This window comes from Lepus europaeus, chromosome 3, assembly GCF_033115175.1.
Source record: "Lepus europaeus isolate LE1 chromosome 3, mLepTim1.pri, whole genome shotgun sequence".
Lineage (NCBI taxonomy): Eukaryota > Metazoa > Chordata > Mammalia > Lagomorpha > Leporidae > Lepus > Lepus europaeus.
Genome location: NC_084829.1, coordinates 130399033 through 130424277, shown reverse-complemented (window position 1 = coordinate 130424277; position 25245 = coordinate 130399033). Strand labels below are relative to the sequence as shown.

The window sequence follows — 25245 nt, the reverse complement described above, 5'->3', positions numbered from 1 at the left end:
TGTCATGACTTTAATCTACAAGTCCCTCTATGGACTTGAGTTCTGTTGGCTCAACCAAGTGCAAACACTTGAGAGGGCATGTGCACACGACAGCACTCAAACTAAAAGGGTTTGTCTACACTTACACTTTTAAAAACGGTATTCAAACAGAAACATCCATTCTGCTACAAAGGACTGAGGGGAGGTTTTGCAAAAGCCTTTAATGGTAATGATATTACGTTTACTGAAACTTAAGAGGGCTAGGGAATAGTTACAGGCATGTAGCCCCTCCTTTTTTCTCTTCAAGCATCTTAGAATCTTGTACCCCTACCTTCACATAAGAAAGACATATTGTCACAAAATGGTACAGTCACAAAGGATCTTAAAGGTCAAGTCCTCTTAGAATTGATAATTAAAGAAAGGCTCTCTTCTATCCACTCACTTCAATAGCATTAAAGGCTTATTGATGAATGAGCTATGTGGCTGCTTCCACAACTGAAAGGGCTCAGGTTTAGAAATACGTTCTCCAAGAAGTCAAGTCAGGGATTACTGCAGGGAAACCTATGAAAGGGCTTGATCTTCAAATGCTGCTGTTGAAGTCAAAGGAACACTGTCTTTGAGCACAGCTGAAAACCAGTGAGCAATTGTGCTTGATTTGAAAAAACTCAGAGGTCCTATATTTTGAGAGGACATTCTTACTAGATTCCTTTTTAATTTTTTGATGAAAAAAAGTCTTAATGCTAATCATCTATATGAGTTTCCTTCCTATTCCAGGGATAAGAACTAGGGCAATCTTATAATCATGTGGTATTAGAAAAACAGACTTCTAAGATGAAGAGGTTAGACAGCTTCATAATCGCTTCTCCAGATTGTCTCCACTAGTTTAAAAAGAACTTAATTCCCATGTGCCAGTCTTCACGGCTGACATAACACAGTTTCCTTTAGTGAATCTAATGGTAGCCTGCAGAAAGTGCACCATTAGGGCAATCATAGTCTGCACAAAGGCAGAATTGTGTTTGCCAACAGTTTTCAGTCCTGCACTAAGGCAACTCAGTGATCCCTTTCAGTGGAGAAGACAAAAACACTGAACTACACCCATGAATGTATCATGGATGGGAATGCATCATTCCCATAAATCTCTTCCCCTTCCTCTGAGCATCCGTGACCAGTGCTGATCATTTACCTGTCAGGTATGGGACTAGAATCAACTCAAAGAACAAAAATTTAAAAAAATATTTTTCTAAAGATTTAATTGTATTGATTTGAAAAACAGAGTTATATATAGAGAGGGAGAGACAGAGAGAGCTGTTCCATCTGCTGGTTCACTCTCCAGATGGCCACAATGACTGAGGCTGTGCCAGGCTGAAGGAGGAGCCTGCAGTTTCTTTCAGGTCTCCACACGGGTGCAGGGGCCAAGGCACTTGGACCATGTTTGGCTGCTTTCAAAGATGCATTAGCAGGAAGCTGAATCAGAAGTGGAGCAGCTGAGACTCGAACCAGTGCCCATATGGGGTGCCAGCATCACTGGCAGCAGCTTTACCTGATATGCCACAATGCCGGCACCAAAAAAGCTTTCAATATTTAAGATTATTTTCCCCCAAAACTGAATGTTCATAAACTGCAATACCTACAGATACCTACACACAGGAGAAATAAAGAATAAAGGAAATCTCTAGAACATGAAAGTTTAAAATCTCCCTCAAAAAACATTAAAACATGTTTCTTCAGAATATCAAAATAGTTTTAGAGCCCTGGGATTTTACTTTTCAATGGGAGGATATTTTTCTCAACTGTCCATTTTGGATTTTTATTGTGTTATCCCCATAACTGATAAATCCCTAAGGCATCACTAAAGGGCAAAAAATAGCTCCTAAAAATTCATCTGCCAATTCTCCTGGCCTCTATTTTAAATAAGGTGAGATTACGAAGCATTGTGCAGTTGATGCTCAGACTCTTGGAGAAGTTTTTAGAAAGACAAATGGCATGAAAGATCACAGGTTACAAGGTGATGAACCTCCTTCACAGAAGAACACAATGTAATTTTAAAATTACAGAAGAGCAAAGAAAATTAATTTCTTCTGCAGACAATGAGTTTCTAATTAAGGGCCTTTTCTTTGAGGGATTTGTGTGGAGAGGAAAGAACTGGAGGAATGGTAAGGATTCCTGATAAGTAGTCTGTTCTACACAATGATCATTAAAATGATTTTTACAGTTAGTGCTATACCAGGGTAGGTGACCTTTCTCTTCTCAAATTAAAAGTACTTATTACAAAGAACTTTGAATTGGCAAAATAAGACCTCTACTTTATTTAATGAGGTTAACAAAAGAAATAACCTGACAAATTTCTAACCATAAACTCTGTTTAGAATTCAAGTGAACTCTGTTAGTTCACTGAAAGAATAAACAGATTATAAAAATGATCATAAAAAGGCACCATCCGGGTGGCAATCAGACTCCAGGGCCATGATGTAACGCCTGCTGTCACTCACGCACAGGCCAAGCATCCCAGTAGGGAGCCCTCATCCCCTTCAGTCCCTTATAGGGGGCTCCCTGTGCTAAGAAATTAAGGATTTATATTATGTGATCTCCATAACTGATAGTTCCCCAAATGTACGCACATGGAACATAATGTTAACAAACTAAATCCTCTTCCTAGATAAGAACTGCGTTTTTCCTGATGGCTTTCATCCATTTTTATATCCAAAAGACTGTACTAAAAATGACTGAATGGTCTTCCTGCACTTCTCTCTACAACTGGATGAGATGCTGTCATAAAGATAAATCCTTCCACAAAGAGATAATCATCAAATGTGCTCCCATTGTAAACTTCTGTAATATTAGAAGAGGAGCAAAATGAATTCCCAAAGGAACACTCTCAAGCTTCTAAAATCAGAAAAAGGAAAAAGAAAAAGAAATTCCGTGAGAAATTTTTACAGGAGAAATATCTGCCCCTTGACAAATTCACCGAAGCGTGATTTTCTCAACACTTCAAAGGTTACACTCCACAGAAAATACCACCATATTTGGGAAACATGCTATTCCTTCCTGTATCAAGGATCTTGAACTCCCCTAAAAAGGCTCTAGATGTCAAAATAATTAATGTTTCTTTTTAATTAACTAAAAATTATAACTTAAAAACATAGGTAACAGAACATCATGAGCTGTTAGAGGATGTTTACAAAAATTTCAGTCACGTGGCAAATGCTTAAAATAAAAAGTATTCATAAAAAGTAAATTATTTTATGTAAAATACTAATTAAAAACTTATAATGTCAAGAAAGTATTTTAAGAAGTGATTTTTTTCTCTCCTCATATAATCTGAATAAATTATTCCTTTGGCCTTCTTTGGGCCTCTTGGTCCTCAACATTTTAATACTGTCAGAATTATTCAGAAAATTAGAAAAAGTATTCTTTATTCTCCAGATGAAGACAGCATTCACCACTTACGATACTCATTTTTATCTCTACGCCAACCAAATGTGATTTACTAAAACACTAAAAACTAAAACAAAGCTCAAAAATACTTATTGGATTTTAAGCATGACAGCTCATCGCTTATTGATGAGTATTTTCACAGACACTCAGAAAGCGATAACTCCATGTGTGGCCGAGTTATGATGGCTCGGGGACTCGATTATCTGCCACTGCCAGGCATGCAAAGATTCATCCTTTTGGTAGGACAGCTTCATGCATGCTTCAAAACATGGAAATGAATATGGCCAAGAAGAGGACAGGATTATCTATCATTTAACACTCCCCATCTGGCTGTGTTTTCAAATGACAACATGCCCAGCTTGCTGCTTCAGAGTTTCACTCTTTTCTGGATGGCACTGCTGACTGCTTGGCAATCATGAAAATGCAAATGGCTAAGCCTAGGGTGGCTCTTCCTCTGAACCTGGTAATGCCCTTGGCTTGATATGACCTGCCCCTGGATTGAAGTGACATTGTGTTTCCTGATGCTGCAGGCACCCAATGCATCCCCTGGAGCTGCTGTCCTAATTCAGTGTAACCACAAATTCAATAAGCCCTGAGCAAGTGTGAAGGCATAAGTTGTTAGAGACACAATACAGCACGTCATGGCGTGCAGGGGCCCACACAGTTTTTCAGGTAAGACAGTTTGCTTCCTGGTCTGGAGTCACTAATGGGCCAGAGGAACCTGGCCACAACAATGGCTTAACGATGGCTGGAATGTTCCTGCTTCATCCAGCGACCTTGCACCATCCCAAAAAGATGAAAGGAGGAGGACTTGGAGGCAAGGGAAGAGAGGTACATTTTGTGGGGCTGCAGTCTTTCTTCTGAAGCCATCCACTTGTCTTCAAAATGCAAGCATTTAATTCCGCACCACTACAGATGAAGGGCAGCCATGTGTGGGAAACATTTCTAGTCGTAACGTCACTAAAGGAAATAAATCATGTCCTCTCCACTCTGTTCAACTCTCTCTGTTGTCCTGACGGAGATGTTAGGTCCATTTTTGTCAATTACACCCCTGCATCTGGGAGAGAGAGAAGACAGGCAAGTCCCTCTCCTTGCATACAGGCTTAAGTGCTAATATGGGCAGAGCTCCTTGAAACTTCCAGAAGGTACAATCCACTCCCCCAGGAAAGGCAAGAGAAGACTCTACAGAGATGCTTGAATTCAACGTGGATCTAGGAGAATGCGAAATGTCTCCACCACCAAGGATTTCCCATCTAGGCAGAGCTAACAACTGCTGTATATAGAGTGTGTGGGCAGAGGAAGTGCATCTCCATAGCAGCAAATGAAGAGAATCGAGTAGAACCAGTAGAGAAGGAAAGAGCCCATGCTGGGCAGTGTCCAGGTGCCCAGCACTGTGCTGGATCGTTTACATAAAGGATCTTCTATAACCACTCCCTGAAGTCCTGCTGCCCAACACTAACCTGGGGCTCAGCAAAGTCAATTCATTTGCCCAAGGTCTTGCAGTACTGGGGTGGTAATGTTCAAATTCTCTGGGGGATTTTCAAACTTTCTTCAGCAACAGGGCTATTTCTTCAAACAAAATCTCACTTACGTCACAAATTGCCCAGACAATGAGAAGTTGGCTGTGTGATTTTTTTTTTAAATTTAAGATGTATTTATTTATTTGAAAGAAAGAAAGAAATATATATATATATATATATATATATATATATATATATATATATATATAAAGAGAGATCTTCTGTCCTTGGGTTCACTCCCCAATTGGCCACAACAGCCAGGGCTGGACCAGGCAGAAGCCAGCAGTCAGGAGCTTCCTCTGGGTCTCCCACATGGGTGCTAGGGCCCAAGCACTTGGGCCATCTTCCACTGCTTTCCCATTAGCAGGTAGCTGGATCAGAAGTAGAGCAGATGGGGCTTGAACTGGTGCCTATATAGAATGGCAGCACTGCAGGCAGTGGCTCAACCTTCTATGCCACAGTGCTGGCTCATGCTATGTGTATTTTTAAAAGTGCCTTTGAGGGACAACCACTGAGGAAGACAGTCACATGGCAGATGGGATCCAATTTAGAGACACTCCAGTCAGGTCACTTTACCAGCTTTAAAAGGCTAGCTGCAGGCCGGCGCCGTGGCTCAACAGGCTAATCCTCCGCCTTGCGGCGCCGGCACACCGGGTTCTAGTCCCGGTCGGGGCTCCGGATTCTGTCCCGGTTGCCCCTCTTCCAGGCCAGCTCTCTGCTGTGGCCAGGGAGTGCAGTGGAGGATGGCCCAAGTGCTTGGGCCCTGCACCCCATGGGAGACCAGAAGCACCTGGCTCCTGCCATCGGATCAGTGCGTTGCGGTGGCCATTGGAGGGTGAACCAACGGCAAAGGAAGACCTTTCTCTCTGTCTCTCTCTCTCACTGTCCACTCTGCCTGTCAAAAATAAAAAAAAAAAAAAATTAAAAAAAAAAAGGCTAGCTGCAGTTAGCAATTCCCTGAATCCTACTGGATAAACTATACAGCTGAAGGACACAAACCAAATAAACTGTTTATTTTTTCTATACTTAATTTTAAAAAGATTTATTCATTTATTTGAAAGGCATTGTTAGAGAGAGAGAGAGAGAGAGAGATCCTCCACCAGCTGGCTCACTCCTCAAATGGCTGCAAAGGCTGGAGCTGGGTCAGTTGGAAGCCAAGAGCCAGGAGCTTCCTCCAGGTCTCCCACATAGGTGGAGGGGCCCAAAGTTTGAGCCGTCTTCCAATGCTTTCCCAGCTACATTAGCAGGGAGCTGAATCAGAAGTGGAGCAGCCAGGACTTGAACTGGTGCCCATAAGGGATGCCAGCAGCATAGGTGGCAGTTTTACTTGCTATGCCACAATGCTGGCCTCCCATACTTAAATTTTTACATAACATTGAGGCAGGCCTTGTGGCAGAGCAGATTAAGCAGCTGTTTGGGATTCCTGCATCCCATATCAGAGTGCCCAGGAACAAGTCCTGCCTCTGTTTCTGATCCAGTTCCCTATTAATGTGTCTAAGGCTGCAACAGATGAAGACGGAGATAAAGATGAAAGCTCAAGTACTTGAGTTCCTGCCACCCATGTGGAAGACTAGAATGGAATTCCTGACTCCTAGTTCTAGCCTGGACCAGCCCTGCCTGTTGTGGGCATTTAAGGAACGAATCAGCAGGCAGAAGCTCCCTATGTCTGTCTTTCCCTCCCTTGTTACCCTTTCAAATACATAGTTAAATGAGTCATTAAAATAAATAACATCCTTTCCACAAACTTTTTAATCTGTTCATCTCAATGGAAAGTAAAATGCAAAAATTGCCTCCCATTGTCTGGGTATAATATCAAGATATCATGATTGTGTGGCACAGCACAAGGCTGCCCTTCAACATTCTAGTTGCCATAGGATGACAGCAGCATTTTCAGAGCCCTGGACTTGAAGAGAAGTCAGTGGGGTCTCCTGCACAATAACCCATGGCTGGCGGCTGTCCTTCAACCAACTTTTACAACATACACATTGTCTAAGAGAAGTCAGCCTCCACAAAGACTCACAAGCACCCTCTCTGAACAGGAAACAGCTCCACTTTCCTTCACAGAGATGGTTCACCCACAAAGATTTGGGGACCAATTTTTTTTGGTGGGGAAGGGAGGATAGACCAAGCAAAAGGGTGGATCAACAGAAACAGGAAACATTCACAAAAGCTAGCAACCCACCAAGGAATCAATGAGTAAAGAAAATGCAGTGTATATATCCAATGGAATATTATTCCACCACAAAAAAGAATGATATTCTATTACTTGCAGCAAAATGGATGGACGTAGAGGACACCATATTAAGAGAAATAGACAGAGAAAGACATACACCGCATGTTCCCTCTCATATGTAAAAGCTAAAATAAAGTTGATCTGAATGTAGAATAGTGGTTCCTAGAGGTTAGGAAGGGTAGAAGGGGAAATAGACACCAAAATCCAATTTGAGGGAAGGAGTGTGTTCTACGGTTCTTGTGCACAGCAGGGTAATAAGAATTCACAATAACCAGTTACATATTTTATGAAAAATAGAAGAAAGGAATTCAAAAGCTCTGAACATGAAGTAATGATAAGCAGGAAACATTAATTTCCCAAATTGGATCAGGGCACATTGTACACATGTATTGAACTGCCACACTATACTCCATAAATATGTACAATTATAATAATAATAAGTAAATAAATAAGTAGTATCTGGCACTGACTCTTAGAAAACTCTGCTGATGAGGGTTTTACATATGTGATGGACACTTATGCCAGGATCTATAAGTTTCCCTTCCAAATATTCAAGTAAGAAAAGTGCCAGTGGATGGACTGGAGGCTTCTCATTGAACTGGAGTCCCTGGGTAGCCCAATGCTAACTCCCAATGGACTCAAAGTCCAGGAGGGTTTTCATTTGACCATTTAAAATCATAAGACAGTAATGTGAACAAAATAGCACTATTAAATGCTTTGATAACTCCATTTTATAACCTGGGATATTTCTGAATCAATATTTCAATATTATAAAAATATTAAAAAGTGAAAAGATTATCTTAGAAGACTGGAGAAAATGTAAAATAAATATAGTTAACCACTTCCAATTTGACAACACCCACACACAATGGGTTTTCCATTTTTGCACATTACTTTCAAGTACCACCTGCAACTGTCCACTCTATCTTTCTCTGCAGGAAAATAAGAACAGAGACATTAGGCTCCCTCGGGTCCAAACAGACTGGGAAAGCTAAGCTCCCAGACAGAGAGGTTAAATGCAACCTCTAAAAACAGGTCTCTTTTTCTCTTCCATTTTAATGAACTAAACTGCATTCATAATAAAAGCCAGGGCAATCCTTTGAGTTTTCTGCTAGCTGTTCAAACACTTTTAAATTATATACTTTCCCTATAGTGTCCTGATAAATAAATACTCTACTTTAAAGAGCTTAAACTTCTACTTGCAGCTTTAAAAACATCTATCACAAAAATATAATATGTGGCCTAATAATAAAACTTTGCTTTGAAAATACAGAGACCCACTAAATTGAAAGGCAGCAGAGGAACTGAGGGTAGCAATGGATTAGTAATCAGCATGATAATGAAACTGACCTTCACATGTGCTGTTCTAGCATGATTTCATTGTGCGTCTATTTTAAAAGTATCAACAACTATGACATGAAGTTCCAAAACAGATTTTCAATAAGTTGGAATCATTCACCCTAGAGAATGAAGGCTGTAGTAATCACAGTTGCCCTGACAGACTGAACTGGAGAAAGAATTGAACCTCAGTCTTCAGAAAGCACTTAGGAAGAGCCACCTGCAAGCAAAGCTTTACTGCCAGCATCATCACGCACCTTCCAGGAGATGGAGATAGGCATCAAACCCAGGTGCTCCAATATGGGCTGTGGGCATCTAACTGCGAGGCGAGGCACCCACTCCTGAAGGTGTAATTCTTTTCTGCAGCCACTTGCAGATTATAAACTCTCTGCCCACCCTGTTTGCAGCCTTTCCCTAGCATCCCACAGTCAGTGCCTGAAACACCACAGGTCGCCACAATGCCTATTGGCCAAATGAACGCTTACTCTAAGGAAGCTTGCTGAGAATGCTCCAAGACTTCACTGACCTTGAGCGCCCTGGTTCTTACGAGGTGACCAATCTCAGTCCAAATCTCAGAATTTCATGTGTTTTCCTCAATCGATGGACACCACCCACATTACTCCAGGGCCATGAGTGGGAGGAGAAAAGTCCTCACTTTTAATCCTGTATCTGCACCCTAATTTAGTAAGTAGACTTTAAAAATGTGAGCTGCCTCTCTGGGCCTCCAATTTTTCACTGTTGTCTGAGAAATTCTCTTCATACCCCTATTCCGTAAATGTACATTGTTTTCAATCCACAATACAACTTTGCTCACATTCCAAGTAAGACATCTCCAGACTGGCTTTAGAATTCTTTGGACTATTCTTGCTTCAAGATGTCACTTTCATTGGGCCACATGATTTCTAAAAACCTTGAATTAGAGTTCAGGTCCATCAGGCAGAGCCTTTAACTGATGGACGCTGACACCTGGGCTTCTATTCCCTGTGAACTTCCATCCTAGACAGGTGATGACTGTGAGGGTGGGCCCAGCAAAGTCCCATTGTGGGTTAGGATTGCAGCAGGTGCTTTGCGTGTTACTCAGAGTGAAGTGCAGAGCTCCTCATGGCCTCAACACTCTGTGAGTCCCCACCTTGTTCCAATGGCACTGGCTCTAAGCCTCCAGCCTTCCAAGCCAACTGCCACCTCCCTAACCAGCTCCTGCAGGGCTTTGCACCACTTTTAGTGGTGCCTCCTGCCTGGCCCATTCCTCCCCAGGACATTTTCATGATTTCGTCCCCTTCCCTTTTCACTCAAGTATCTGCTCAATGTCAGACCTTATCAGAGGCCTTCCGTGACTATGCTACACTACCCTCATTTGTCCCTGGTCCCTGCTTGTTTTTTCTTATTATTTGTCACACAAATTATGCATGTCCTGTCGGTTTCCTCCAGCTGGAGCATAAGGGTCATAAAGAAAGGAACTTTGTTTTGCTTCCTATTAACATTTCTAATGCCTAGAGTAGTATATAACAAATATTTAGAAAACAATTACTGAATGAATAAAGGGTGAATGCGTGACACTCTACCAGAAATCAAGAAGGTAGCAGGAAAGGAAATTCTTTCAATCCAAAGTTGCAGGATGATATGGAGCTCAGGGTGAGCGGGCCATTGAGGATACAGACAGACAGCTTAGGTCATTAGGTCACCCTACCCCAAGGCAGCACAGTCAAGATGCAGCCCTCAGGGCTGGCGTGTGGCCTGCAATGCCAGCATCCCATATGAGTGCTGGTTCAATTCCCAGCTGCTCTGCCTCAAATCAGCTCCCTAATAATGTGCCTAGGAAAGCAGCTGAAGATATCCCAAGGACTTAGACCCCTGCCACCAACACAAGAGATCTGGATGGAGTTCCAGGCTCCCAGTGTCAGTCTGGCCCAGCTCTGGAGACTGTGGCCATTTGGATGATCTCTCTCTCACTTTCTAACTTTGCCTTTCAAATAAATAAATACATTTTTAATAATAATAATTTTAAAAGATGCATCCCTGCACACAGGAGGCTGAAGAAGAGAGTACTGGGTCCAGGGGGCTGCAGGTGGAGATGGGTCCCAGGAGCCTACCAGTCAGCTGGGTCTCCTATCAGATGAGCAGATGAGTCTCCGGTCATGGCCAAGAACAGGGAATCCCTAGGGCCGAGAGCAGGGAATCTGTGGAAATGAGAGTCAGGACGCAGGTGGCCTTGTTACCTGGAGATGGGTGGCACGTGCTGCCTTTTTCATCTGTCTCCTTTTTGTAGCCTGCCTTTTAAAAATCACTTAGCCAACTTCCAAATTTAGTAACTACCACCCCTCCTTTCCAAACTTAGACACATGGAGGCCCATACATCACCTTACAAAACTCTTGCTCTAAGTACCTGGAGTCTCACCTGATGGTTCTGCAGCCTGTTTTGCTCTCAATATCAAACATGGTGACTAGCACTTACTATTCTCTCAATAAATGCCTGATGACTCAGTAAGTATATTTTGAAATAGATACTCCAGTTGACACAGAACTGAATATTCATGAGCAAGCACCACTAATTATATGCTATTATAACTTTATATTCAATTATTGCAGCTGCTGGCAGAAAAGTTTTGAATACAGATTAGTGTAAGGATTGGGAGACTCACAAAATAAGAAAGGAATCTCCATGGGTCAAATAAGGTGTGATAAAACAAAGGGATACTATTAAAATTTTTATCTAGATTGTGGGTTTTCTAGAGATTTCTACCTATACTGAGAGGAGAGAAAGGTATGTGAGGAAGATTATACCTGTGTATCTTATCTTTTTTTTTAACTTTTATTTAATGAATATAAATTTCCAAAGTACAGCTTATGCATTACAATGGCTTCCCCCCCCAACTTCCCTCCCACCCGCAACCCTCCCCTTTCCCGCTCCCTCTCCCCTTCCATTCACATCAAGATTCATTTTCAATTCTCTTTATATACAGAAGATCAGTTTAGTATATACTAAGTAAAGATTTCAACAGTTCGCCCCCACATAGCAACACAAAGTGAAAAAATACTGTTGGAGTACTAGTTATAGCATTAAATAACAGTGTACAGCACATTAAAGACAGAGATCCTACATAATATTTTTTTTAAAAAATTAATTAATTTTCTATGCATTTCCAATTTAACACAGTTTTTTTTTCATTTTCAATTATCTTTATATACAAAAGATCGATTCAGTATATACTAAGTAAAGATTTCATCAGTTTGCACCCACACAGAAACACAAAGTGAAAAATACTGTTTTAGTACTAGTTATAGCATCACTTCACATTAGACAACACATTAAGGACAGATCCCACATGAGATGTAAGTACACAGTGACTCCTGTGTTGACTTAACAATTTGGCACTCTTGTTTATGGAGTCAGTAATCTCCCTAGGCTCTAGTCATGAGTTCCCAAGGCTATGGAAGCCTTTAGGGTTCTCCAACTTTGATCTTATTCCGATAGGGTCATAGTCAAAGTGGAAGTTCTCTCCTCCCTTCAGAGAAAGGTACCTCCTTCTTTGATAGCCCCATTCTTTCCACTGGGATCTCACTCACAGAGATCTTTCATTTAGGTCTTTTTTTTTTTTTTTTCCCATAGTGTCTTGGCTTTCCATGCCTAAAATACTCTCATGGGCTCTTCAGCCAGATCCGAGTGCCTTAAGGGCTGATTCTGAGGCCAGAGTGCTATTTAGGACATCTGCCATTCTACGAGTCTGCTGTGTATCCTGCTTCCCATGTTGGATCCTTCTCTCCCTTTTTGATTCTATCAGTTAGTATTAGCAGACACTAGTATTGTTTGTGTGATCCCTTTGACTCTTAGACCTATCAGAGTGATCAATTGTGAACTGAAATTGATCACTTGGACTAGTGAGATAGCATTGGTACATGCCACCTTGATGGGATTGAATTAGAATTCCCTGGCACATTTCTAACTCCACCATTTGGGGCAAGTCCGATTGAGCATGTCCCAAATTGTACATCTCCTCCCTCTCTTTTTCCCACTCTTATATTTAACAGGGATCACTTTTCAGTTAAAACTGTGTATCTTTATTTTCAGTATTCAATTTTTAACATTTTGAATATAATTTGCAATTACTATTAATATTCAGAATACAGTGAACATATTATGTAAATTTTTCAAAAGAAATGATTTGGTCTTTTCCTAAAAATACTGTGTCTTAAATGTCATTTTACATACTAGGGCAACATTTTTCTCACAACACAGGATATTTGCTATAATTAATTCAGTAAACAGTCACTGTGTAGACATAATATACAAGTTACTGTGGTAGGCCCAGTTTAAAAATATAAACTCCACATAGCAAAAACTTTCTAATGGATATGTCTATTCTACTGATATGTATATTTACTTATGTTTATTTATATATTCACTTATTAAATGAGTTAAATAAATTCATATATGAGGGTACAACAAAATTAAAAGTTTAGGGACAGGTACTTGGCATATTAACTTAAGTGCTCCTTGAGATGCCTACATCCCACACTAGTATGCATGGTTTGAGTCCTGACTACTCAGCTTCCAAACCAGCTTCTTGCTAATGTGCATCCCAGAAGGCAGCAGATGATGGCTCAAGTACTCCCTGCCACCCACACGGGAGACCTATATGGAGCTCCAGGAGTGAAAAAGATGGAAGATCTCTCTGTCTCTCTGCCTTTCAAATAAAATAAAAATAATAAAAAATTTCAAGTTCATGAAAAACTTCAAGTTCATGTGCTATAATCAATTGTATGCATGGATTTCAAATTTTTGTACCCCAAACAAATTTACCTTTTAATTCACCTTTCCATGAGCTTTCTCAAGTATGTCATATTTATGTATTATATTTAATATTATATGTTATATTTTATATTTTTACTGATATTAAAACTCCCATGAAGGTGGGCACACAGTGTATGGACTGTCTTTAGCACCTTTGGGCTAACTACACAGGGAGTCTAACATGGTGGTTCTGTTCCCACCTCCAATACTCACCATTACAGTAAGTACCATTTATGTTCTCACCTCAACCCCAAATGCCAAATAAACGACCTCAAACATCATGCTGGGAAAGACCAACCTTGCAGTATTTTAAGCCTTGGTTTTGGATGACTAAGAGTCCTTATGGAGGTTTAAGATCTACATTCTCCCTGCTTACAAGATAAATCAGCGCTCATTGCCATGAATGGTACATACTGTGATGTGACTGCCTTTTCTTTGGTAGACAGAGTAAAATCAGAAGGTTTAAAATTCAAGGACCTTTGGTTTGGTGTTGCTGAATCATTGACTAACAGAATGGAGGTTCTCTAGGGGAAAATCTGAAATACTGTCACTTGTCACCTCCTGGCACAACCTGATCCTGTGTCACTTACTGCAGATCCATTCATGAACAAAACACATACAGGCCTCCCCTCACTTATTAGATAGTGTGAGGCACTTGGCACACATACAGGCTACAGTTACCACATTCCATGACTCTGAGGACCTGACTACCAAGATTACAGAGGCAGAGCATCAGAGGGTTAGCCCCACAAAGTGGGGCTCTCTTGTATCCCCTTCACTCACATCTTGTACCACATGATGGTCTGAGGGCTCCCCTTCCCAGGAAATGTATATTATACTATTATTGGCTTAAAAATCATTAACTGGGTGAGTGTTTTGCACAGTGGTGCAGTTGCCCCCTGGAATACCTGCATTCCATTTCAGAGTGCCTGGGCTTGAGTCACAGGTCTTCTCTCCATTCCAGCTTTCTGCTAACATGCACAATGGGAGGCAGCAAATGTTAGCTCAAGTAGTTGAATCCCTGCCACTCACGTGGGAGACCCCGAGTTCCTGGCTCCTAGCTTTGGGTTGGCCCAATCCCAACTATTACAAGCATTTGTGGAGTGAACCAATGGAAAAAGATCTGTGTGTATGTGTGTCTTTGCATATCAAATGAATTTTAAAAACAAATGTGTAAAAAAAAAATCATTCACAAGCTAATTTTCTCTCTATAATGGGTTCCTAAAAGGTTCAGGAACCTAAATGGGTTCAGGAACAGTTGTAAATAATTTTTTAAATGGAGTGAGTGATTTATCAAGTATCTTATAGTTGTATATTCTAGAATAGAGGTTTTGGTAACAAAAGAACAAATTCAGCAGTTAACTCAAACTATTATTTCTTTTGACATGATAGCTTTCCTTATTTAAAAGCAAAAAAAAAGATCAAACTAGGGAAGGTGTGGTGAGGGGTACTTCCACGCATTGTCAGTCTCTTATTTATTCTGAAAGCTGGCTTGTCACCAAGTATCAGGTTCATACCCTTTGACCCAGGAATGGGCTTTCCATGGGTCTTTCTCAAGAAGTAATCTGATATAAAAATGTAATGGTGAAACCAGCCCTTGTCCTGACTGTTGATGTACAATGTAATACTTTATCCCTTTTAGTATTTTTTTTGTTCTAGTACTATTGGTTGAACTCTGTAATTAACACACAATTATTCTTAGGTGTTTAAATTTAACTGAAAAGTGATCCCTGTTAAATATAAGAGTGGGAAAAAGAGAGGGAGGAGATGTACAATTTGGGACATGCTCAATCGGACTTGCCCCAAATGGTGGAGTTAGAAATGTGCCAGGGAATTCTAATTCAGTCCCATCAAGGTGGCATGTACCAATGCTATCTCACTAGTCCAAGTGATCAATTTCAGTTCACAATTGATCACTCTGATAGGTCTAAGAGTCAAAGGGATCACACAAACAATACTAGTGTCTGCTAATACTAACTGATAGAATCAAAAAGGGAGAGAAGGATCCAACATGGGAAGCAGGATACACAGCAGACTCGTAGAATGGCAGATGTCCTAAATAGCACTCTGGCCTCAGAATCAGCCCTTAAGGCACTCGGATCTGGCTGAAGAGCCCATGAGAGTATTTTAGGCATGGAAAGCCAAGACACTATGGGAAAAAAAAAAAGACCTAAATGAAAGATCTCTGTAAGTGAGATCCCAGTGGAAAGAATGGGGCCATCAAAGAAGGAGGTACCTTTCTCTGAAGGGAGGAGAGAACTTCCACTTTGACTATGACCCTATCGGAATAAGATCAAAGTCGGCGAACTCAAAAGGCTTCCATAGACTTGGCAACTCATGACTAGAGCCTAGGGAGATTACTGACGCCATAAACAAGAGTGTCAAATTGTTAAGTCAACAACAGGAGTCACCATGTACTTACATCTCATGTGGGATCTGTCCTTAATGTGTTGTCCACTGTGAAGTAATGCTATAACTAGTACTGAAACAGTATTTTTCACTTTGTGTTTCTGTGTGGGTGCAAACTGATGAAATCTCTACTTAATATATACTAAATCAATCTTCTGTATATAAAGAGAATTGAAAATGAATCTTGATGTGAATGGAATGGGAGAGGCAGCTGGAGATGGGAGAGGTGCGAGTGGGAGGGAAGTTATTAGGGGGGAAGCCATTGTAATCCATAAACTGTACTTTGGAAATTTATATTTACTAAATAAAAGTTAAAAAAATGTAATGGTGAATACAAATAAACTTATAACTTTCATCTGAAATTTGAACAAAGATTTCACCACAGTGCCATTTATAATACAAACTACCATTTATAATACCAAATACTTGGAAAAAGTCTAAAGGTCTGATTGTAAGGGAATAATTAGTAAATTATTATATATTCATACAATGCAATATTATGCAGATATTAATAAAGCTTGCCTAGAGGTTGGAAAATATTTAGGATTTAAAATTAAGCAGAGACGGTTGTATTATGTTACTAACTATGGAAAAAAATCATTAAAAACAAGTAGGAAGAAAATGCCAAAATGTTATGGGTGCCTTTGGGTTATACAATTAGAGGCAAATTTTCTCCCTGACTTTTTAATACCTAATGTATTTTCCACAGTTTTTACTGGGCACATGCATTGCTTTTACGACTGGAAGTAATCATCTCTCTTCAGAAATGTCAAGTTCCTCTATTCTATTACAAATTCTTGTACATATATGTTCACAGAGCCAATATGACTCATTTTGCCAAAGGAGCCAAAATGTGTGTTTCTCCTGTGCCAACATCAGCTTAGAGAGATTACTGAGATTCTTTGGATTCACTCTGCATTTCAGCCCAGAGTTACAGATTCTCCAAAGGAAAATATTTTCTCTGCAACAGCTGCTAATCTATCCACACCTCCGTGATTAGCTCACTATTTGCAAAAGAGCCTGATCCTTCTCAACATTATTTTTCCTTCATGAGCCTTTAATGTTCCTTTTAATATATCTACCAGCTTCGATGTATAGTAAATCATTTTTTTACATTCGCTCTCTTATTAGATTATGAGTTCTGATCCCTATTCTCAAGGATCTCATAATCTAATGGGAACAAGCATATGAATGTTGTCTGGCCCCTCAAATGGCCAAACATTCCCTGAATCTGGTTAATGTGAATGACTGGTGCTTTTTCAATGACACTGATAGCTTCTTTGGTCTTGCCTTCTTCTAGACAAGATCTATTAAGATACAAATTCAAAGAACTACCCTTACTTCAACCCAGAGTAAAACCATCTCTAAAATCAACCAACACACGTGCAAATCCTATAAGGAATTTCCAACACTCTCTTGTCCCATGTTTCCCTGATGTACACATTTCCCCCTCGCTGCCATGGGCAGCAAATGCATCTTGTTCAACCACAGCTCCTAGTGGTCTCTGGCTACATTGGTAGGTTCTTAGTCCTACAAGGAATGCCCTCCTCTCTTCTCAATACTCATATGTATACAGCAGAACTTGTCTCTTTACAGAAGCCTTCCCTCATTGGCCTCCTGCACTTTAGATGGTTCCATTCCTTTTGTTCTCCATACACTGATGTTCAGCTGTAACTATTCAGTTTGTATTTCTTAACACTAGCTAGCATGTGATCTTGATTATTCTCTAAAAGATTCTTCCAATACTAAAATCATATTATTCTAGTATGCTGTTTTAAAGATTTATGGGGCAGGAATGATTAACAGAGGTTAAGAAGATGGTTAAAACATTTGTATCCTATGGCCAGTGTTGGGGCACAGAGGGTTAAATTGTCATTTGTGATGTGGGAATCCCATATCAGAATGCTGGTTTGAGCCCCAGTCACTTTGCTTCTGGTCCAACTCCCTGCTAATGTGCCTGGGAAGTCAGCAGACTATATGCCACCCATGTGGAAGACTCGGATGGAGTTCCAGGCTCCTGGCTATAGCCTGGCCCAGACCTGGATGTTGTGGACATTTGGGAAGTGAACCAGCATATGGAAGGCCTTTTTCTCTCTCTCCCTCCCTCCTCTCCTCCCTTCCTCTCTTTGCCTTTCAAATAAATGAGTCCTTAAAATAAAAATAAGTAAAATAAATAAAATGTCTATGTCCCACATCAAATATCTGCATTTGATATCAGATTCTAGCTCCAATTCTTGACTCCGACTTCCTGCTAATGCACACCCTGGGAGGTAGCAGTGATGGTTCAAGTAATGTGGTTCCTGCCACCCATCTGGGAGACCTGGATTGAGTTCTCAGCTCCTGGCTTCAACCAGGCCCAGCCCTGGCTACTGCAGACATTTTGGGAGTTAACAGATGGGAGTGCTCTCTCTCTCAAATTAAAACAAAAAGACTCTGAGGTTCTCACAAATATGTCTATTTTCATATACTTTCTTATTTCCCTTATTCTTACTATACACACATATGCACACATACAGTCTATTACATAAATCCAATCATACATCCAAGCAGATAGAATTTGCCTGGGCATTTTCTGGAGACTGATATGATATTGCTCATATTCTGCCAGTAAATCATTCCATTTAGAACATCTTCAAGTATAGACCTTTGTAACTAGAATGAGTTCCCTGTACTTACTACATTCAACATGTCCTAGAACTTTCTCTCTCTCTCTATTGACACTATATGTATCTATCTCTTCTTTTTCAGATTTAAGGACAAAGCACCCGTACGTTTAAAGGTAAATTCAGGCCACAGCAGTTGGCAGAAGTCCCTTCTCTTTAACTGAATTTCATGACTAAAATTGTTTTCCAAACATGTGACCTGCTAACATATCTATACACTGCATAATGACTGAGAGCTTGCACCCAGGGAAAAACACCTACTAGGTTGTTCAAGTTTGTGCCAAAGCAGGGTATAACGCTATGGGACAAGTCTCACATGGTCTGTTTTTACTTCTCACTTAGATGTCTCAAAGTTAGCTCTTTGTCTTCCTGCAGTCATATGCCCTGCTGGCTTCCTTTTTTCTATCACTTAGATTTGAAATTGATCTTGCCCTGCTAGGGCCAGAATGACTCTCTGAGGATCTAGGATGAGGTCTGGATTCAGACAGATGTGGGATTCCACACCAGTACCTTCACATTCCAGTCTGGCTCCAGTAGCTCCAGCAAGCAATTTAACCTCTCTGATCTCCCATTCCTGGCTTAGTATTGTACTGAAGATTTAGTGAGGTTGTGTATCCAAGGCACATACCACATGATCTACAAATGTTAACTGTTCTTTCCCTAATGGTGCCTGACCACTAATAGAACCCTGTCTCCCTCTGAGAAGCTGCTCACTCCCTATTCTTATTGACTTACACCAGGAAGGGCATTTAAGGCCAGGACAGATGGCGGAGTTCCTGTTCTCAAATCAACAATCAAGTCCCAGTTCTATTGATCTACCACCTGTTCAACTTCCTGATATTGCTCCCATTGTTTTTTTCTGTCACACTCCAACCTGCAAACCAAGAATTTATGTACACAGGACTCTGCTGGAGTCTCCCCTTGGCATTCTTGTCTAGCTTGTCTCTGAGCATAGATGCTCTGCATCTTTACCCTAATAACTTCTATTCTGTGCCTTCTGTCTGACTTGGATTCCTGCCACTCTGCTTGCCTATTGGAAGGCCCAGCCTTGATCCTGTCCTTAATCCTGGCCCAAACACTGGATTCTGAGCTTGGGCTTGAGAGTCAGTGGTTAAGGCTCTGGCTGTGGTGTCAGACCACCAAGGTTAGAATTCCAGATCTACCACTTAATGACCATGTAATCTTAAGTAAATTATTTAACTCCCCTAACTACTCACAAGACTATCATACTGTGGTTCACACATTCCTGCTGCCAATACTATAATTTGAGATCTACAATCTTATGTCTCCTGACAACTCTAACCTGTACCTGTTGTTCCCTTTTTGCCTATCTCCAACAACCCATGAATTTGCAAAGACAATAGTTGTGTATTCTTTGTTTCACTTTCCTGGCTCTACAATTCCCAAAGTAAGGGTCACCAATCTCATTAATATTAGGTGCTAGGGCTTCTGCAAATTAAATCCCTTGGTGGGAGATAAGGCAGAAGGCTGTTTGCTGAGGGACACAGAGATAAATGGCAGGCTACTCATTCAATCAGAGTCTGAAAACCACAGTCCTTCCAATAAAGTCTAGACATGAGACATTATTGCATCATTGGGTTTCACCTTGGATGGAAGTTAGGTCCCATTTCTGGAATCTGCTGGCTTTAGGCACCTGAATTGCCTACAATGAAGTGCAAACTCCATACACAGGGAGTTTGTTTGGAGTTATCACAAAGAAGGAATGAGTGGGTCAGCACTGCAGCACTGCAGGTTAAGCCATTACTTGTGATGCTGGCATTCCATATCAGAGTGACCCAGCTGTTACAGTCATTTGGGAGTGAAATAGTAGATGGAAGTTAGCTTGCTTGTTCTCTCTCTTTCTCTCCCTTACTGCCTCGCTCCCATTCCCTCTCACTCTCCCTGTCACTCTACCTTTAAGGTGAATAAATCTCTTTTAAAAAAAATGGAGAGAGAAGTTATCCGCAATAATAGACACACTGCGTTTGATTGACAGAATTGCTTGCTTTAGACAACCATACTTCTATGTGGTATAAACACAAATGCCCATCATAGAGCCACACTAGCCCACTCCTTCCCATCCTACTATCACCAGAACCACATATGCACTGGGCTGGGCACACGATACAGCCTGACACTATCCACAGGATCACTCTCTGAGTTCCTCAGGGAGATTTATATAAAACACACCCAAAAGAGACAGGATATCTCTTTCTTGTGGACTCCAAGCCCAAGGATAGAGACTTGGAACTATTGAGAACAGACCTTGTCTGCATATAGAAAGATGTCAAAATAAACTTAACAAAGAAAGAAGTGCAGTCAAGAAATGGGAGCAGAGAGAGAACCTTGATAAAATCATGTGAATGTCTGGGTTCCAGCCATGACTGAAGCAAAGTCTGCCTATGGACTTTCCATTCATGTAGCCAATAAATCCTCCCCCTGTCCCTTTTTGCTTAACATGGTTAAAAGCAATTTCTTTGTTTATACAATCAAATGAATCCTGACCAACTCCTCTGCTCAGGAACACAGGAAGGGTGATGCAAAGGGGCTCTATCCATCCTTGTGCCCTTAATACTCAGGGCCCAGTATGATGAGAGTACTGCAAGAAAGAATGTATAGAATTCCTATCTTTACACCTTGCTACATTTCTATGCCTAGTATGTAATTTCTCCTCTGGTGACAAAGTTTACAAAACACAACTTGCTACTAGAAGACATCCCATTAATTAACAGCACAATGACCCAAAGAATTCTCACCTTTATATGAGAAGCAGATATTTTCTTTTTGCAGTTGCACTCAGGGCTCTTGAAAATCTTACCAAGGACTTTGTTACAGTCAAATCCCCCAGAATTCCTGCTCAGGAAAGAGAAGGAGGTGAGGTGGAGAGGAAGTGCAAAAGAGGTGCAATCAGACTAAACATCAATGATCAGAACTCGAGGCATAAGGAAGTCTTGCTCTCATAACTGGAGAATCTTGTCTTCCAGAATGTAACCTAAATTGTAACCCAGAAATTCCACCTCCACTAAAATCTGACACCAACCTTTCTCTCGCATTTTACTCAGGGTTTCCAAAGCCTGCAGGAGGGCAGTGAAGCGTACTGTACAAACACACTCTGTAGTACCAGCCTGGCTTTCATCACCTTTCTGCTCTAAATACTTCTGAGGGTCATTAGGAAAAATCAATTTCCATTATTTGTGAAAATTCATGGAAAATCATGCTGTATTTAGTGCAAGTTCGCCTTTATTTTATTGTGTTTGTCAACTCAGGGAATCACTGATGGGTCAGATGCCCCGGGGCCAGATCTCATTGACCTCCTGTACCAAAGCCTTTACCATTTTCTTACATCTATCACAGCCTTTAGCCTTCTACCCAACCCCTAAACGACCCCCCAAAACACATGCATACACATTCTGATTTCTCCTTCATCTTAATTCCACCAGAACTTGTCATGCAGCATTTCAAAAAGAGAACATAAAGATCACTGGTCCACAGCCCGCATTCTGCAGACGACAGCACCAAGGGACTCATCCAAGGTCATGTACTCAGGGCATAAGTAGGTCAAGAAGAAAAATCACCATCCAGTGCCCTTTGCAACCCCAGACTGCACCCCATTCTGGAATGGTCCCCCAGTGCTCGGGAACCAGCCTAGGTGCTAGGTGATCTGTGGCATATTTAGAGTCCTCTCCTCATTAGTCTATAAACTCTCATACAAGAAGCTGGATGGGTGTCCATTTGCTAGCTTGGCACCACCACAAGTGCTCGTCAATGCTCTCAGTGCTTGGGCACATATCAGATTTTAGCAGATAAAATGCATCCTATGTCTAGGAACCAGCATGTACACTTGACAAAAGTGCAAATCCTATATTCCTTAATAAAAGGAAAAAAGAAAGAAAGAAAGAAAAAAGGATCTAACTCATTACAAGTTTTTTTTGTTGTTGTTTTGTTTTGTTTTGTTTTTTTGTCCCAACCCAAGTTCTTTTTGAGATATATTTGGCTTCACAAAGACTCCCCATACTGTCTTCTATTTAGGGAGAGGAACATTATACAAAATTTATTTTTAAACTGCCTCCTCTTTTAAATTCTACAATCTACTTGATAAACAATGTGCATTACTATGATGACTTATTTTTTATCTTCTAATTTTACTTAAGAAATGAGAAAGGTGACATTTGCTTTGATCTTTGTCCTTATCTGCCTTCCTAAGCAAAATACAAATTTCTTGTCCTTTCTGCTAAGGGTCACCACCAGGACGAGAAAATGTAACCAGTCAATTCAGTTTCATGCCCTATGTATGTCAGTAGCTAGCCTTCTCTGTTCAATGAGCTGTTGTCAAAATTCCAAAACTCCCCAAGTCCAAATATAGCAGTCTAACACTTGGAGCACTCAAAAGCTTCACTGACAATTGCTCCAAGTTACAATAACAACTGTGCCATCCTCTTAAGAATGATGTATTCTGCAGGATTCTTTCTGATTATGGTGTCTCTTGGATTCCACATGCATTTACATAGCTCTACCTCAGAGGCAACAGGTAAAGAAGTCTCTCCGTGCTGTCTGGAAATCACATACAAAGACTTCCCACGCAACAACTCCCTCTTTCGCTGAAGGCTTTCCCAGCCTAGATACAAAGCTAATTATAACCAGGGCTACACATGATTGCCAAAGCATCTCATAATTATGACCTCTCTAGTAGACTTCGTTAGAGAAAAAACATCCTTAACACTTGGGCATATACTTTTCAGAGTGAAAAAAAAAAATCTTAAACATCAAATTGTCAAAAGAATCATATTTTCCACCGAAAAGAATTACTTTCTATTGAGAAGGACTCAAATTCTTCATCTAAGCTGCTTGAAAAGCATTAAACTACAATCAGATGCTTCTGTGTGGGTAAACAGTAGAGGAAAACAAAGTAAGGTTTTGAAAGTTTCAAAATTCAGCCCACTTCTCACCAAATGTGAAAATGTTCTAGTATCAGAAGCTAAATACCAGACTGAACGTCACTGTATTACTGTTTCCATATGGCAAGAAGTGACAAAAATCCAACTACATAGCCTGCACCGGCTCTGTTACTAGTCCTGCCTCAAGCGCGGTGGAAAGTAGCCTCTGAACTTGGTGCGACTGCAAACCGCGGGTTCAATATTCCTACTGACAAATAACAGTTTTGATGGACTCTTGATCATGTTTTGCATGCAGTTGTCCCCAACTACTTCTGAAGATCTTCAAAAGAAAAGGCACTTTAGCCCAACATATTTTTTACTTAAATACACCAAAGGTGTGCAGAGAATGGCTCCGATTACTCAATTCTACGCGTATATGAGAAGCATCCGCCTTCCTCTCTGACATTACCAGTGCCAGGCACAGAATAATTACACACACACGCAAACACACATCCCAAGAGCAGTAAACACACAGAGCTTGCGCCTACACAATGTAAAGTGCTGGCTTGCACAATTAATGAGCTCAGAATGATGAATGGAGCCAATCTTGCAAGCCCTGGGTCCTTTCTCTTCAGGACAGCCTATATTGGGAGAAGAATAGTGCTGAATTGTGCAAATCTCCGTCCTGCCTCTCCATTTTGTCTAAGCAGGCACCACCACGTACTCCGCTGCCCATCAATTAGCTCTGTGGACTCCCTGGAACCGAGACAAAGGAGGGTGTAGCTGGCAGGATTGCAGCCAGGCGCTCCGATACTCCGCGCTCCCCGAGGCTGCCCTGCGCGGCTCTTCTCGCGCCCCGGGGACCGAGGCGCCCCGACCTGAAGGCGGACTTGGTTTGTTTCCCAAACTTCAGGAGGTAGCGCTTGCCCTAACTCCGGAGGCTGCTGCGGAGGCGGGCGCAAGGGGCTGACGGCTCGCCCGGATCCCGCTGCAGCGGCCGCCCACCCACCTCCCCACGCCCAGCGGTGCCCAGTCCTTCCCCTCACCTGTCCTGAGCGCGGGGTCTCAGGGGTCCGGTCGCCTCTCGCGGCTGTCACTCCGGGAAATGTCCGAGACCTCAGGCGCCTGCGGAGACGAGCGAAGGCAGCAGCGAGCGAGGGGGCGTCAGCGGGAATCTCGTGGGCAGCCGCGGGCAGCCGCGCTCTGCCTCTCCATCCCGGCGGGGCTCCGGCAGCCGACGCGGCGCGGTCACCGCGGGCGGATGAGTCAGGCGAGGGGGCGGGCGCGGGGAAGGGGCGCCCCTACCTCCGCGCCGGGGGCACGCGGGCGGCCTCGGGGCCGGGGGTGCGCCGCTGGCTGTGCCCGCCGCGGGCTGCGGGGTCGCCGCTAGCCGCCATCCGGAGCGCGGGGCCCGGGGGCGCCGGCCCTCCGAAGGCACGGGCGCGGCGAGCCGGCGGGGCCAGGCACTCGCAGCTCAGGCGCCGCCGCCGCCGCCGCCGCCCAGGAAGACAAAAGGGAGCTCCGGCCGCTGGGAGGGGAAAAGTTTTCTGCGAGGTTCCAGACGGATCCCAGCCCCAAACCCCGGAGAGGCGGATTGGGGGCGAGGGGCGGGGCTGGCTCCTAGGAGCGTCGCCGCCCCAACGGGACCCGGGACCGAGCCAATATCGCCGCCGCCCGCGATTCGTGGGAACCCTGGCCCTGCCTGCCTTTCTTCCACGAGATGCGGACAGGATCCCCTCCTCCGCTCTCCAAACCGCCCGACTCGCACCCTGACCGCAGAGTTGCACTTCTAAGAGCAGGGGTCGCCTGCAGATCAAACCCAGCCCCGGGAACAAAGTGCCGGCTCCCAGGCGCTGGGTCCTGGCTGCAAGGCCGGCAGGCGGAAACGGACACACCCACCCCGGGGCTCGCCCCTCGCCGCGGCGCGACCCGGGTTTCCGGAGCCAGGAGTCCCGGCCTCGCCAGTGCCCCCGAGCAGAGCGGGCAGTCCAGGCCGATTCCGGGC

At 42.4% G+C, this 25245-nt stretch overlaps 1 protein-coding gene across 4 annotated transcripts in view; it reads right to left on the bottom strand.

Annotated features, from left to right (window-relative positions):
* TMEM200A (transmembrane protein 200A) overlaps positions 1-24399 on the bottom strand; it is a 96393-nt gene extending 71994 nt beyond the window's left edge. For 2 of the 4 annotated variants that reach the window (XM_062187711.1, XM_062187713.1), the window contains exons 1-2: positions 24287-24399; positions 21123-21219 (exon numbers count right to left, since the gene is read on the bottom strand). The gene's annotated coding sequence lies outside the window, so the exon portion shown is untranslated. The remainder of the gene's footprint in view (positions 1-21122; positions 21220-24286) is intronic. The other 2 variants (XM_062187712.1, XM_062187714.1) reach the window with 1 other exon arrangement.
* Positions 24400-25245: the final 846 nt, after the last annotated feature.